At 38.2% G+C, this 16,302-nt stretch overlaps 2 pseudogenes; one reads left to right on the forward strand and one right to left on the reverse strand.

The window, feature by feature from the left end:
* The first annotated feature begins 4,388 nt into the window (after positions 1–4,388).
* LOC143629833 (subtilisin-like protease SBT1.7 pseudogene) lies at positions 4,389–6,671 on the forward strand (annotated as a pseudogene).
* Positions 6,672–6,928: 257 nt separating this feature from the next.
* Positions 6,929–9,202, reverse strand: LOC143629801 (subtilisin-like protease SBT1.7 pseudogene; annotated as a pseudogene).
* Between the last annotated feature and the right edge of the window lie 7,100 nt (positions 9,203–16,302).

The following is a 16,302-nucleotide window of genomic DNA, read 5'->3' on the forward strand; positions in this document are numbered from 1 at the left end:
CTAACATGTAATTCCTTCCAATATGGTAAATCCCAAAATATTGACTTTTTTTTCCAATTGCCTTTGGTGGAAATGGTTGCTTTCTCGCCGCGAGTTGTTTTCTCGCCACGAGCTATTTTCTCGCTGCGAGGTCTTTTCCCCAGCACAGTATTTATATTTTTAACTCGGTCAAATGCATCAAACTGTTGCCTTATTACTTCATGTTCTGAATTCCCGTCAAACTCCTTCTTCTTATCTCGATAAATGTGATCACAAGGAAGGAATCGTCGATGTCGCACGTAGACGAATTTTTTGCATTTTTTCAAATGCTTTGAACTTGTCTCATTTTCACAAACGGGACATGCAAGGTAACCTTTAGTACTGTATCCTGACAAACTAGCATATGCTGGAAAATCACTTATAGTGCAAAAAATCATGGCTCTCAAATTAAATCTCTCTTTTTTATAAGCATCATACACTTCCACACCAGTACCCAATAGAGTTTTTAAGTCATCAATCAACGGAGACAAGTAAACATCAATGTCATTACCAGGTTGTTTCGGGCCCTGAATCAACAGTGACATCATTATGTATTTTCGTTTCATGCATAACCACGGTGGAAGATTGTAGATGCATAGAAGAACTGGCCACGTACAATGAATACTACTCACGGTTCCGAACGGGTTGATTCCGTCTGAACTAAGTTCAAACCGTATGTTTCTAACCTCGTTGCCAAACTCTGGATACATATTATCAATATTTTTCCATTGAGGTGAATCTGCCACATGTCTTAATTTTCCATCATTTACACGGTCATCTGAATGCCAACGCAATAATTTTGCTTCCTTTTCATTTGAAAATAATCGTTTTAGTCTGGGTATAATTGGTAAATACCACAACAATTTAGCCGGTGGTCCATTTTTCTTCACATCATTGTCAACTTCACTCGTTTCGGTTTTACGCTTATACCTCGACACACCACAATTAAAACACTTGTGATCATTTTTTAACTTTTTTCTATACAACATACAATCATTTGGGCATGCATGTATTCTTTTTACTTTCAATCCCATCGGACACATCATTTTCTTTTGCATCATATAACGAAACTGGTAACTCGTTATCTTTTGGAAGCATTTCATGCACAACCTCTAATATATCCGTGAAACTTGTATCACTCAATCCATGATTAGTCTTTACGTTAAACAATCTCAACACAGCACTAAGTTTGGAAAATTTCAAACAACCGGTATATAATGGTTTTTCTGAATCATCAAAAATATTTTTTAATTTGTCTAATTCATCATCACCGGCATCAGTTTCTAAATTGTTAAACATGTCATTTAAATTGTCGTTGGTGTCATTTATTGAATTACGTTTATCGTCATTCTCTAAATTATTTGACGACGTGCCACGATCACCAAGTGACTCCCCGTGCATTGACCAACAAGTGTATCTAGGCTTAAAACCACGAGTCGTCAAATGAAACTCTATTTCATTGATATTATCAAATCTTTTGTAATTTTGACATTCCCTACAAGGACACCAAATCATTTCATCTCCACATTTCACTTGATTATCTTTGGCAGCCTTAAGAAAACCTTGAATGCCATTTATATATGTCTTGCTAGTAGTTGGAAGGCCATACATCCAGTCTTTATGATCCATCTGAAAAGAAAATAACAAATAAATATAATGTATATGGTGTAAATCGGTGCTCTAAGGCGGCGGATCCTAACCCACTAGTTGAAAATTATATCTCGTATGTATACATTTTAACAAGTTGACTATTTAAGAAAAAATCGGCAGCATTTCCCCTCAACTCCCCAAGTATGCGTATAAAACGCAAACTCGAAAAGGTAGGAGGAAATAACTGCTGATTTTTTTCTTAAATAGTCAACTTGTAAAAAGGTACACATATCCTAAACGAGATATAATATCCAAAAAGCAGTCCCAAATGGGGACAATCCAAAATTTATCTCTATTGGATAAATTTTGGACGGGTATATACTCTAAAGGGTTATCCTATACGAATGCATACAATATGTATAACTAATACATGTATATAAATTACATACATATGTATATATATATATAAACCGGAATTAAAAAACCAAGAATTTAAACCGAACCAAAAAAATCCCAAGAAAACCACATCGAACCGCATCAAACCGCACACACACCTAATATATATGTATATATACATACACAAATATCTAATATATATAAACACTAAAACAACTAAAAAATAAATAAAAACACTATTTTTAGACAAGATAAACAATTTATATATCAAAATAATAAATACCAAGTCAAAATCAAAGTTTTTGGTACCTTATAGATGTGCTTTGAAAGCTTTTAAAAGACTTGGTTGAGATAATAATGGAAGATTTGAATGAGCGTATAATAATGGAAGATTTGAATGGGAGTATAATAATGGTTGAGATATTAATTCATTCATATACATACCCATATATAATAAGAGCCGTTACTGTTTGAGGTGATTTTGAAAATCAAATTGCAAGAAGCTTTGAAGCGGTTTCAAGCTACAACCGCTTTTAACTAACATATCAGTCCACTTAGAAGCGGTTCATGTATACCACCGCTTCTAAACAAAAAACACAAACGCTTTTAAAACATATGTTTTGTAGTAGTGGTAGGAGTTTGAGGTAGGGTTGTAAACGAGCATAACATGGTTATTGTCCATGCTTGTTTGTTAAGAAAATCATGTGTTCATGAATACTTGCTAAACAAGATTTTATGTTCATGTTCCTTCATTGAGGAAATAAACGTGTTTACAAACGGTTCACGAACATAAATAAAATTGACAGGGCCTAGAAATTGAGATCGATGTATTCATCAATGTGAAAAATGTGAAAGGAAACCGGAATAATGCAAAAACAACGTGAAAATATGGTTTTCTTATTTTATGTCAATAAATTAAAGAGTAGAAAATGTTTATATAATATAAATGTACAAAAAAATTCATGAACAAAATACATGAACAAACGTTCATGAAAAAATTACCGAACGTTCACGAACACAATTGAACAAAAGGGTGCTCTATTCATATTCGTTTGTTTAACTAATCGAACATAATTTCTTATTCATGTCCGTTCATTTTATTAAACGCACAAACACAAAGAAAATTTCCCATCAAACGGTTCACGAACTGTTCAGTGAATGTTTAGTTCGTTTAGAGGCCTAGTTTGAGGTTTCAAATTTCAGTTTTGTAACAGTCTCGGATACCCCTTCTTTTAACTTCAGATAAAATAACCAAAATACCCCTCTCATTACAAAAATAATATATAGTTTTATCATTCTTGTTCCTAAAGGTGTTTTGAAAACGGTCCCCTCTTCTTCTTCTTCACGCACTTGGTTCTCTGCTGCTTTTCGAATTACAAAAGAAGGCGAACTGATCAGCTACAATGGAACCATAACCTCAAATCAACCAGGTCTATTTTAAGTGCCAAATACCCAAAATTAAGCACCCCTATGTGGTTCAAGATTAAATTAGTTTGTTAACTTAATTAATTAATGTGTCATATGATATATACTTAAACAGTACCCTGACATAATTTTAAATTTAATATTAAAATTGACGTTGCAACTTATAGGCATAGATCAGTACGCTATATGTTTATTCATTTTATTAATTATCAGTTTTAGTCAAGTAACTGAGAGTAACATACGTCCAAGGTTTGGACAATCTATATTTATTTCAAAATTTCTAGTTATTAAAATTTAAAGCATGATTGAATACTGAAACTATAAAATCACAATTGTTTAAATAAAAGTTCACATATGTAAAACTTTAGACAACAAATAATTTGCATAATATGTGGTTTATTAATTTGTTTCCATCTTATGCAGTATGCAATTCATCTTCTTCGTCCTCGAAATCCTTAACCAAAACCACAATTTAAGTTGACAATAATCTAATGTTTGGGGATTATAAATTGAGATTGCCTAGTTGACTAATCAAGCAGTCGAAGACGTTCGGGGAGATTGGAGGCTGCAACAGCTGCTGTTCCGTCGCCTGGTACGTGGTGTTACACATGTTATTATAATTTGAATGGCTTAAGAGGCTGCGGATTGTTAAAATTTGGCTTTGGCTTCCATAATTCTAGATACTCCTGACCTGTTAAGCTTGACTTGTTCCTTTAGTTAGCTATCCATCATTTTCTGACTCGATTATTTAACACAACAGGGGTATTATATTGCATCCTAAATCTACCGTTTCATATTTTTTTTTATAAAGAAATGAACAGGTTTCAAAACTTAAACTTCACTCTTAATTATATAATGTTATTAATAGCTACACATAAAGGATAAGCATATTATTTTTCTCTTATAAATAGCAACAGCTACCTGATAACTAGAAAAACAAAAATCTTAATTAAGAAGATATGATGAAGACAGTAAAGAATGCTGTCCTGATAGCAGTAATGGCCATAATATGTTACCATTGCGTGGCTGCAGACCCAAAACACCATCGAAAGACGTATATCGTTCACATGGACAAGTCTGTGATGCCATCGCCATTTTCCAACCACCTGCACTGGTATGAAGAGACGCTGAGATTATCAGTGTCCAAGCCCACAGATATGTTGTATGCCTACAACAAGGTTATGCACGGCTTCTCCACAAGGCTCACCGTTGATGAAGCCGAGTTGCTTAAACAGCAACACGGGATTGTGTCTGTTAGAGAAGAGCCGGTATATCAGCTTCATACTACACGATCACCTGAGTTTCTTGGACTAGATAAAACCGACGTTGATGAGATATCGCTTCCGGATTCCAACTGCGGAAGTGATGTTATTGTTGGAGTGGTGGACAGTGGTATATGGCCGGCAAGTAAGAGTCTAGATGATACCGGGTTTGGACCGATTCCTAGCAGGTGGAAAGGTGAGTGTGAGACCGGTCCAGGGTTCAACAAATCGAGTTGTAATAGGAAATTAATCGGTGCGAGGTATTTCTCGAAAGCATATGAAGCCGCGCTCAATGGAACATTTGACGAGAACGTGGAGTCGAGGTCTCCAGTGGACGATCATGGACATGGAACACACTGTGCGACCACAGCAGTTGGTTCAGCAGTGGCCGGCGCTAGTCTCTTTGGTTAGGCGAAAGGAACAGCACGTGGGGTGGCTCCTCTTGCTAGGCTGCCTGTTAACAAAGCATGCTGGCGCGGAACACAAGCATGTGGAGGAAGTGACCTACTAGCTGCATTTGATGCAGCAATTGCTGATGGTGTCGATATATTATCAGTGTCGATTGGAGGCAACAGGAATTTTTTCTGGGATGACGTTTCAATTGGATCGTTTAGGGCAGTATCCCACGGAATATTCGTATCAACATCTGCAGGCAATGAAGGGTTCACTCCGGATACCTTATCGAATGTAGCCCCATGGATAATTACAGTTGGAGCATCGAGTTTGGATCGTGATTTTCTTGCCTATGTTACCCTTGGGAATGGAAAGAAAATATCCGGAGCATCATTATATACTAGTAAGGAACCGGTATCAGTTGGTTCCATGGTGCCATTGGTTTTGGCAGGTGATATTAGTAACAGAACAAATGGTAGCCTATGTTTTCCAGGTTCCTTTCCACCAGGAAGTGCTACTGGAAAAATTGTAATATGTGAAATGGGGTTGACTCCACACGGTCTCGAGGGTACGACAGTAAGGGCAGCTGGGGGTGTAGGGATGATTCTAGCTAATACGATTTATCGCTTCAAAGAGCTTGGTATCCGGTTCGAGGTCATACCAACGGTGGTCATAGATAACAGAGCTTACGATGCGGTCAAGAGCTATATGGCCACAGATCATAATTCAAAGGCTAATTTTACATTTCTGGGTACCAGATTAGGCGTCCAACCAGCCCCCATCGTCGCAAATTTCAGTTCCAGGGGTCCAAATCCGGACACACCTTATTTACTCAAACCGGATGTCATAGCACCAGGAGTGGATATTCTTGCTGGTTGGACAGGTAGACGGAGACGGACTCCAATCGAATTTAATTTCAACTCGGGAACATCAATGGCCTGCCCACATGTAAGTGGGTTAGCAGTGCTTCTCAAAATAGCGCACCCGGAGTGGAGTCCGGCAGCTATGCAATCTGCACTTATGACCACTGCATATAACACATACAAAAACGGTAAAGAGTTGTTGGACGTTGTAACTGGAGAGCCGGCAACTCCCTTTGATCTAGGTTCAGGACACGTTGACGCGGTTTCCATGCTTTATCCAGGTCTTGTGTATGACGCCTCTACTAACGACTACTTGAGCTTCCTTTGTGCTTTGAATTACAGTTCTACTGATATTAGGAATATATATGATAAAACTTTCGAATGTGTGAAAGGAAAGAAATACAGGGCAGAAGATCTTAACTACCCGTCTTTTGGGGTTCCTTTTCCGGCAGCTTCAGGACAAACCGCGGTTAAGTACACGAGAACCGTGACCAATGTAGGCACTCCGACAACGTATAGGGTTTCAACATCGTCAAAATCGTCTTCTGTGAAGATCAAAGTTGAGCCAGAAGTGCTAACTTTCACCAAGAAAAATGAAAAGAAGGTGTATACAGTGACATTCATTGCTGGTTCCATGCCTCCAGGAACTACCAGCTTTGGTCGTCTAGCGCGGTCTGGTGGAAAATACATTGTCACTAGTCCAATTGCTTTTAGCTGGGACTGATCACCATGTAAAGAATATGGTACTTAATGTTGCTCAAATGATGTGATATTAATAAATAAAATGGTAAGTTTCAAAAATAACTTGTTATATAAGGTAACAAACTATAAAAATACTAAATTATAAATAAAATGATAAGTTTCAGTAATAACAACCTTATATATACTTTATAAAACTTATTTGAATTAATCTTCTTTATTTGCCAACGAAGAAAAGGTTACAGACTTACAGATTTAAATTGCTTGATCCAAGCAATATTATTACAGTAATAGTTCCCAGCTAAAAGCTATTGGACTACTTACAACATATTTTCCACCAGACCATACCAGGCGACCGTAAGCGGTAGTCCCAGATTCCATGAAACTAGCAGATGTAAATGTCACGGTGTACACCTTTTTCTCATTTTTCTCAGTAAACGTAAGCTCTGGTGGCTCAACTTTGATCTTCACAGCCCTTGTGTTTGACCAAATTCGAACCTTGTAAGTTTGCGGTGGACCCACATTTGTCAAAGTCCTTGTGTACTTAACAGTATTAATTGCTGCATTGCTTTGGCCGTTTTCTGCATAAAACGTCACCAAAGGAACTGAAAACGAAGGATAGTTAAGATCTTCCACCCTGTATTTCTTTCCCGCTGTACACGTGGCATTTCCACCCCCAAATATTTTAATGGTATTAGAACTATAGTTCAATGCACAAAGGAAGTTTAGGTAATCGTCCGCCGAGGCATCATATACAAGACCCGGATCAAGGGCTGAGACGGGGTCTACGTGTCCTGCACCATGGTCAAATGGTGTTGATGGCATCCCGGTTGCAACATCCTTCAACCCTTCACCGTGTTTGTATGTGCTATATGCAGTGGTCATAAGTGCTGATTTTATAGCTGCTGGGCTCCATTCTGGGTGAGCTTCCTTGAGTAGCGCAGCTAGCCCGCTTACATGTGGGCAAGACATCGACGTTCCAGACACGATGTTAAATTCTGTACGGCGTGGGTCTTCAGTAAAGCCAGTTGGACTTACTCTGTCGGTCCAACCCGCTAAGATATTCACCCCTGGTGCTATAAAGTCAGGTTTGAGTATTTCTGGTGTGATTGGATTCGGACCACGGGAACTGAATGCTGCAACTACTGGTGATGGCTGGATCCCTAACTGAGTTCCTCCGGATGTAATCGTGGCCGTTGGGTTAGGATTCGAGACTATGTATCTTTTGATTTCATCACCAGCTCTATATCCTACGGTGCTGCTTGGTATTAGATGGCTATCCGCCACCATTTCTTCACCGTATGCCTCGTTATTGGCTACTATAATCCCTGCACCACCGGCCGCCTTTACCACCATTCCCTTTTCCACCCGAGAAATCACCCCGCGTTCACACATCACAATTTTCCCAGTAACATGCCCCCGTGGCAATGAACCGGGTACACATGTATTGCCATTTGTCATGTTAGTGAGATTACCAGCAAACACGAGTGGTATCATTGATACTCCAGATAGTTTCTTTCCGTTCCCAAGGGTAACATAAGCCGGGAAATCACGGTCTAGAGTCCCCGCTCCCACTGTAGCTATCCACGGGGCGACGTTTGATAGGCTCAGAGGCGAAGGCCCGTCGTTACCAGCTGAGCAGGATACGAATATTCCATGGGATACTGCTTTAAATGAGGCATAAGCTACAACATCATTGGGATAATCAGAAATCGAACCACCTATCGAGAGTGATAATATATGAACACCATCTATGATCGCCTGCTCCATTGCAGCTAATAGGTCACTAGTTAAACATCCACTCATCCAACATGCTTTATAAACCGCCAGCCTCGCATGTGGGGCCATCCCGCGGGCTTTCCCTTTTGCAAAACCAAAAAGACTCGCCCCGGTGACAGCAGACCCTACTGCAGTAGTTGCAGTATGTGTACCGTGTCCATCGTCATCTATAGGAGACTTAGACTCGAAATTTTCATCAATCGGCCCGTAAGTCACATCATACCCTTGCCAAAAATACCGTGCGCCGATTAATTTCTTGTTACAGCTCGTTCTGTTAAACCCTGTATCGGTTTCACACTTGCCTTTCCACCAACGAGGAACGGGTCCAAAACCCGTATCATCTAAACTCTTACTTCCGGGCCACACACCCGTGTCCACCACTCCAATGATCACATCACCACCTGATATTTCTGACCCGGAATGCATCATACCACTCCTTTCTAGCCCAAGAAACTCGGGTGACCGAGTTGTATGAAGCTGGTATGTCACCTCTTCTTGAACCGAGATAACCCCAGGCTGTTTTTCAAGTAAACCCGCTTCCTTAGCGGTTAGCCTTGTGGAAAACCCGTGCATAACGTTGTCGTAAGCATACAATATACGTGTGGACTTGGATACTGATCTCATAGACGTTTCGTACCATTCCACGTGGTCAGGAAACACGGATGGTTTAACGGTCTTGTCCATGTGAACTATATACGTTTTGTGGCGGCTAGCCGCCACATAACAGTAGCATACCGCTAAGGTTACCGCCATCAGGACCATATTCTTTGGCTTCATGTTCTCAAAGTGTTTTGGGTGTTTTTGAAACTAGTGGTGAACATAAGAGTTAAGATTGGATTATTGTGATTATGAAATGATAATGGTACTAGCTGCTGTTAATATATATAGTAGGGGACGTGCATAATATAAGTTGTTATTATCCTAATCATGTTATGCGCTAACAAGTCACTGGAAAAGAATCTAATGCTTCATTTGTGGCTAGCATTATTAAATTTTAGTTCATCTTTTATAGGGTTTTTTTTTCCTAATGATTTGTCTAGCTTTTATACTTTGTCTCGATTATTGGTAGTCTACTAATGATATATTGTTATACTATTATGGGTATAATAATGTTTCTGGAGTTTTGAAACCATCATTAGCTCACTAGCATCATATTTGTATGCCATGTCTTTCACTATATTGAATGAAGTTTTTTCTAGAGTTAAGTGTCTGACTGAAAGCAATCTCTCTGTTTATTGGAATAGAGGTATGCTGGTTGTCTACATCTCATCCTTCTCAGAGCTTTGCTATTGATGAGATTTTTTATTTAACATAAGTTGTAACTCTATTTTATAGGGTACGAGTGATAAATAAATAGTTAATATTATTGTAGTTCAGTTGATGCACTTTAAACTGGAATAATGTTGTTTAATAAGTTTTGTTTTAAGGATTGTTTAGACCTTCAATTCGGATTATAATGCCATGTAAAACACATGTGGATATGAAGATGTTTATTCAAATTTTGGTATTTATTCGTTTCTCTCTAATAATTGAATGAAAAGGGTGGTGATTGGTTTTAGTTTAGGATGAGCAATCAACTCTTTTTGAAGCACTATGGCATTATAAACTTAATAAATACATTGTTGTCTGACTTTTGTTTAAAAGAAATGGATATAATATGTAAAAGAATATCAAAAAGAAACAAAGCCATAAACACTTTGAAAGTTTGAATGATATCGGCATGGAAGGAAAATATAATGCAAACGTTACTCTTGTTCCTTAAATTATGTCTTAAGACATTAACACTTTGAATTAAAGTTTAAATGATGACGTGACATGCATAAACCTATCATGAATGATATCGGCATTTTATATTTTCTATTCTAAGGGTGTTTGATATTAGAACTTAAGTTTTATAGCAACATGCAAAATCGAAATTGTTGTTATTATGTGAACATCTAATTAAGCTATTCGTGTTTTGGCATGTTTTCTTTTAGTTTTATGTGTTCGTGTTGGGTTCAACCAAAATGTAAACATGACCCACCGAATCATGTTGTATTTGTGTGCCAGCGCTCTCAAGGCCCATTGCTTCAGTTTAGTTTGTAAGTTGATTTCTTCTCTTGGTTGAGTTGTGAACTGAAACTTGATTAAAAAATGCAACATGTATTTGGAACAAGAAGCTTGTAAAGGAGAGGGGGTGGGGGTGGGGGTTGGGGGGGGGGGGTGTTCTTTATTTGTTTTTAAATTATTTAATTTTTTGTTAGGTTTTATTTTTATATGATTTACCATTGGGCTTGCATCCAGTATCGTAACGAATCTAACCAACACCGACCAAATGTGCGATTGGATGTTGACGAATCTATTTTTTAGGTTTAGTTATTAGTACCGTTTCCAATTTATTTATTTTTTTAGATATGTTAATTTTTGCTATTTAGGCGTTGATGAATGCATTTTTTTTTGCTTTAGTTACGGAACCATAACAAACCTAACCGACAATGGCGTAGCTTAGTTGGGGCCAGGGGTGGCCCCGGTCCCCTCCGTTTTTCGCTCGATGGTGTAAAATTATCCTTTTTCGGCCGAAATTTTTATACATAGTGCAAATTTACCCGCTTCCGATCGAAATTTTGAGCCCGGCCCCTTCATTTTTTCGCTCGGTAGTGTAAATTTATCTTATATCAGTCGAGAATTTTTATACATAGTGTAAATTTATTATTTATTAACATTCCGATCGTGAAACGCGGGTTTAGGAGTATCAACGTTTCCGCTACAACATGCGGGGACGTTTACTAGTTCCGGATAAGGTGTGAATAATAACCAAGCAATCAATAACCGATTATTCTAGCCCGGCTGATTTTAAGTGATTTAATAGTTGAGTTATTTATAGCTAGCTATTAGCCCAATTTCAGTGATGAAAAAGCTAACAGCCTAACTCCAAATATGCTTTCAAAACTATAACCCTTGAAGCCCATCAAGAACTCGGCCCTTTCTATACACAATTCTTTTTCACTAATAACACAAGGGTAAAATCGACATCATAAGGGATTTTTATTTTTTTTAACGATCAACAAAATTTTATCAAAAATCTAGTAAGGCATAGACCCGCCACGTTTAACCGCCAACAAAACATGTTAAACAACAATAAAAATATGGCATTAGGGATTTAAAAGCGCTAAAGCGGTTTCTAAACCGAAACCTCCTAATTTTCTAACCTGATTTTTTTTACTCATTCTTTTTTAACTTCCCATACTAAAAATTTATGGATCCTACGTGGTTGTTTGATATATAGGTGGTTCCTTGTTAGACTGTTCGTAGTGGACGAGAAGGAAAACGAGAATGGGAGGGAGATTGGAGGACACCACCTCCCCCACCCCCTTGCCGAGAAATGGATCAAGAAGATGGTTGAACAAGAAATTTCTTGTTGAGATTGTGTAGGAAATTGGGGGGCCGCCTAAATTTTATTATATTTTTATTTGTATATTCACTAAAATTGTGACATCTCAACCCCCCCCCCCCCCACTTCTCATGCCACTACACCCCTAAAATACAATCTATCTTCTTGTTGACTGGGCGTCACGTGGCACACTTCTCTATCAATTCTCTCCATACCACTACGCATGGTCGTATACACATTGAAGTCCGCAATAATTAAGGGTATATTATACATAAACTAGTGATTTACTCGTGCGTTGCGCGGTAAAATCGATCGGTAAAACTCAGGTGTCGTAACGGCGAGTCAACACGAATTTAGTCAATATTATCTACGTTCGTACGGTATTGAAACTAAAACAAATTGAAAACAAAAAATAAATATAAAAATTGAGGTATCCCATTGGGGTGGCGTCAGTTGGTCCCGGAAGACAACAAGTCAACGCAAATCTAGTTGATAATTGCTACATTCGTTATGGTATTGGAACTAAAACAAAATGAAAACAAAAAATAAAAATAGAGGTGAGCCACTGGGGTGACGTCAGTCAGGCCCAGATGTTGAGACAATGACTCAACAACACTCGTATAACATATTATAATTTTTTTATTAACACATTTAAAACAATGTTTTACCGGTCGTTGGTAAAACTCGATCGTTGCAGCAGCGAGTCGACTAATATTTGGGAGTTGTGGTGGCGAGTCGGTAAACCGGGGCGCTGGTAAAAATCCGAGTTTCTCGGTGGTGGCTTGTCACAGCCCCCGACCCTTATACCCTGGGAGGGAAGCCGTGAACAATGATTGGTGGTATCGGTGTTTATTAAATTATTTGCAGCAGAATATTTCATCAGAACCGTAGTTAGGAAAAATTATCAGAGTTATAAAACACCATTTTTATTTTCATTATAAACTGGGAATTTAACCCATTTTGATACAAACATAAACTTTATAGGGATAAACCCTAATTCACAAAACACGTTTCTTTATTCTTGTGACAAACCACTTATTTAAGCTGGAAGTCCGCATGCATCATTCCTTTGTCTCTAACAAGTCACCTTAAACATGTTTAAAATATTTAATCAGCAAGAAATACTGGTGAGTACATTCATTTGTAAATGACACATTTTACAGTTATAGCATTAAGATGTTTTTACAAATGTCTGCTTACAAATTACTGAAAGGTACTTGTCACTCGACCGTATCTATGACTGTGGTCATATTACTTATTGGCTAACACTTGTCCAATAAGTAACGTGTAATAGCCCGGTAGGCAAGCCTTGTATACAAAACTCCACAATACCAGTATTAACCAACCCGTAAGTCTACAGAGACTTAATCACTGTAATGTATTTAAAATACTTTAAAAATATATTTGAAAATATTTAAACCATTTGCCATAAGTTTTATAGGTTTTGAAATCATCATGACAGTGTCGGGAAAATAGTTGTCTCACACAAATGTGAGTGGTACAAAAACTCGAATGTCTCACATTGCAAGTTTACAATTAATGAAAACGCCTCTTGATATTAAGCACCTAGGATAAACACAATGTAGTATATCTAGATTAGTATAAAACCAATAATCATAACGATAATCACGAGAGTAGAAACTTTACACAATGGCACAATGTCTTACCTTAATAGGCAGAGCTTTCGGATTCGTGTATATTTCTTTCGATCGGATAGGATATCGTTACGATAACTCGGGGATTATACTATCTCTTAATATTATGTATGTGTGTGTAATAATTCAGAGAGAAATGTGAGATTTTGGACAAGAAATGAAGTCCCGTTGCCAACCTATTTATAGCTGATTTTGGACCCCATCACGATACGCGATGACCATACACAACGGGCGTCGCGTATCGCGAAGAATCTCGTAGCTTGGCCGAGTCAGCCGTAGGCATGCTACGTGGCATGCAACGTGTCACGTATGCGTAACTTCCACGTCTATGCCGCCAAGTATCTGGATAAAATTACACGTCATCGCGCTACGCGATGGATGAGGCCGCTAATCTAAACCCATCGCGTATCGCGATGGAAGGATTATTAAGATCTTAATTTTCGACAAATATACTAAGGCGGCCCTTATGCGAGCGTGCGAAGTGCAAAGTGCACCATTAAAGTGCCACATTGCGCCCATCGCACTTTGCCCGTGCACGTGCGTGTTTTCGTACCCTCCGCTAGAACCACTGGGTGTGATATGTCTTATAAGAACATTAACATATGAGTTTTCTTTCTTATAAAGAGCTCACTAGTTTTGTAATCTAGCGATGTGAGACAAGGACTTACAAATCTATTTATATTATGATGGAAGCTTCTCATTTTCTTTCCTCCACCAATGTGGGATGAAATTTTCTCTTCTTTTGTTCCTTTATTTTTATGGTTTGTTATATGGCTCAACACAATTGTCGATTTCGTTTATAGTTGTTACGGCGACGAAACTAAAATAAAGTTCGATAAAACCTAGGCGTGGGTAAAACCCGAGTATTGTCGGTACTAGACGTTGTGCGGTCAGTCAGTAAAACCCGAACATTGTCAACCCGGACATTGTGGCGGTGAGACGACACGCATTCGGTAAAATAAAAAACAAAATGTTTGTTACGAATCTAGAAAAAAAATTGGTTGGTAAAACTTAGACGTTTTAAAAGTTAGATTTATTATAAACTTGTTTTATAAATGCTTTAAATTTATGTTTATCAAAACATTGTCTGATGTCCCAATAATAACACAAATGAAAAAAAAAATTGAAAAAAAATTATTTTTTTTCCCTTGTTGAGAATCTGGGGGCCCAATAATGACTAATGAAAAAAAATTGAAGAAATACTCTCTTGCCTATTGAACCCGGACAAATCATGGAAACACCAACTTTCAAACAACACCAAGCCAACGGACCAAAGCTGAATAATATGGTGCACAAGTGTCTTATATATATGAAAGTCTTGGAACCTATATCAACTTTCTCTCTTACTCTGTATATATAATATGCCATACTTATTATAAGAAACTAGATTTTTGACCCCCCGCGTTGCGGGGGTGCATCACACCGTGAAAAAAGAGACGTGCGTTGTGTTATTAACCCACATGCTGCGGCGGATTTGTGAGACGACAAAGTAAACTAACCGACCTATTACCCGACTTGTGAGGAGACATGCATTGCGAACAGGTAACTCAAAATAACCATATCAGTTTACAAAAGATCCAATCACATATGAAAATTGAATTTGAAAGTCAAACGAACAGTTTACAGAAGGATGTAATTACATAAGACAATTTCAACATTGATAGTTAAACAGAACCGCTCTAATGTGAGGTTGGACACTTTAAAGCAGGCCAGTTTTCTTGTTCCAGTATATGTCTACAGTTGAGCCCTTTATTACAAAGCCTTTAGGTTTGTGCTATTGAGTTCTAATACCTGTGCAAATTAGCGTTTCCGTCACTTGTCAGTACACGTTAATACTAATAACTTTATTAAAAAAAGGTCAAAAAAAGTCGGTCTGACCTCGAGTGCTTTCGTAATACCAACCTCTGCAAGATCCAAATCCGTAGCGTTCATGTACGCATGACCCCAAGTAGAGGTGCACAAATCGGTTTTTTTGAAAAAACCGGTTCGGTTATTAACCGGACCGGTTTTTTTTATCCAGAAAAAAACCGGTTCGGTTAATAACCGGACCGGTTATTAACCGGTTTTTATTGCTGAAAACTCAAACCGGCCAAACCGGTTTGGACCGGTTTAAAAACCGGTTAGAACCGGTTATTAAACCGGTTTTTTATAACCGGTTTTTAATAACCGGTCTAACCGGTTAACCGGTTTTTTTTTTTTTTTTTTTTTTTTGTTCTTTAGGGTTTAGGGTTTAGGGTTTCGTTGTTAGCATTCTTTGCTTGGAAGATTAAAAACACATAACTTTCATTTATAGCTTTTACATTAAAAATACAAACATTAAATCGTTATCGCATATTCGTAACTCAAAAATACAAACATTAAAGAATGCTTAGACACGATTACATTAACAAGTTGATGTTTGTTACTCATTTTCTTCGCTACCCGATCCCGAGCTATTCCTTAGGTAATCGTCGTACGCGGCTTCTTCATCGGTCATTGGTTGAATGTGTCCTTGATTGACCTCGTCTTCATACAAGGCCGCCTCATAGTCCATTTCCCCCTCGAGTGAGCGTTGATGTTGTGCCCTGTCTAAAGAGTCCAAGTAATCCTTGTAGCAAATCGACATCTCTACAGCTGCTGGAGTGAGTCGAGTCCTCCTAATCGATATAACCCTGCCAGAAACAGAAAAAGCAGACTCCGAAGCTACCGTGGAAGCTTGGACCGTTAGTAAATCTTTGGCCATGGCGGCGAGGATCGGAAACTCATCCTCCTTACCTCTCCACCAAGCCAGCAAATCAAGACTTCTAAATTCATCCGGAGTCATGTGTTTCACAAAGTTGGTACCACCATACCTTCCAAGTTCACTGCTTGGG

This window comes from Bidens hawaiensis, unplaced genomic scaffold, assembly GCF_021521415.1.
Source record: "Bidens hawaiensis isolate Kalapana, Puna unplaced genomic scaffold, B.hawaiensis_p1.1 tig00005467_1, whole genome shotgun sequence".
Taxonomy (NCBI): Eukaryota; Viridiplantae; Streptophyta; class Magnoliopsida; order Asterales; family Asteraceae; genus Bidens; species Bidens hawaiensis.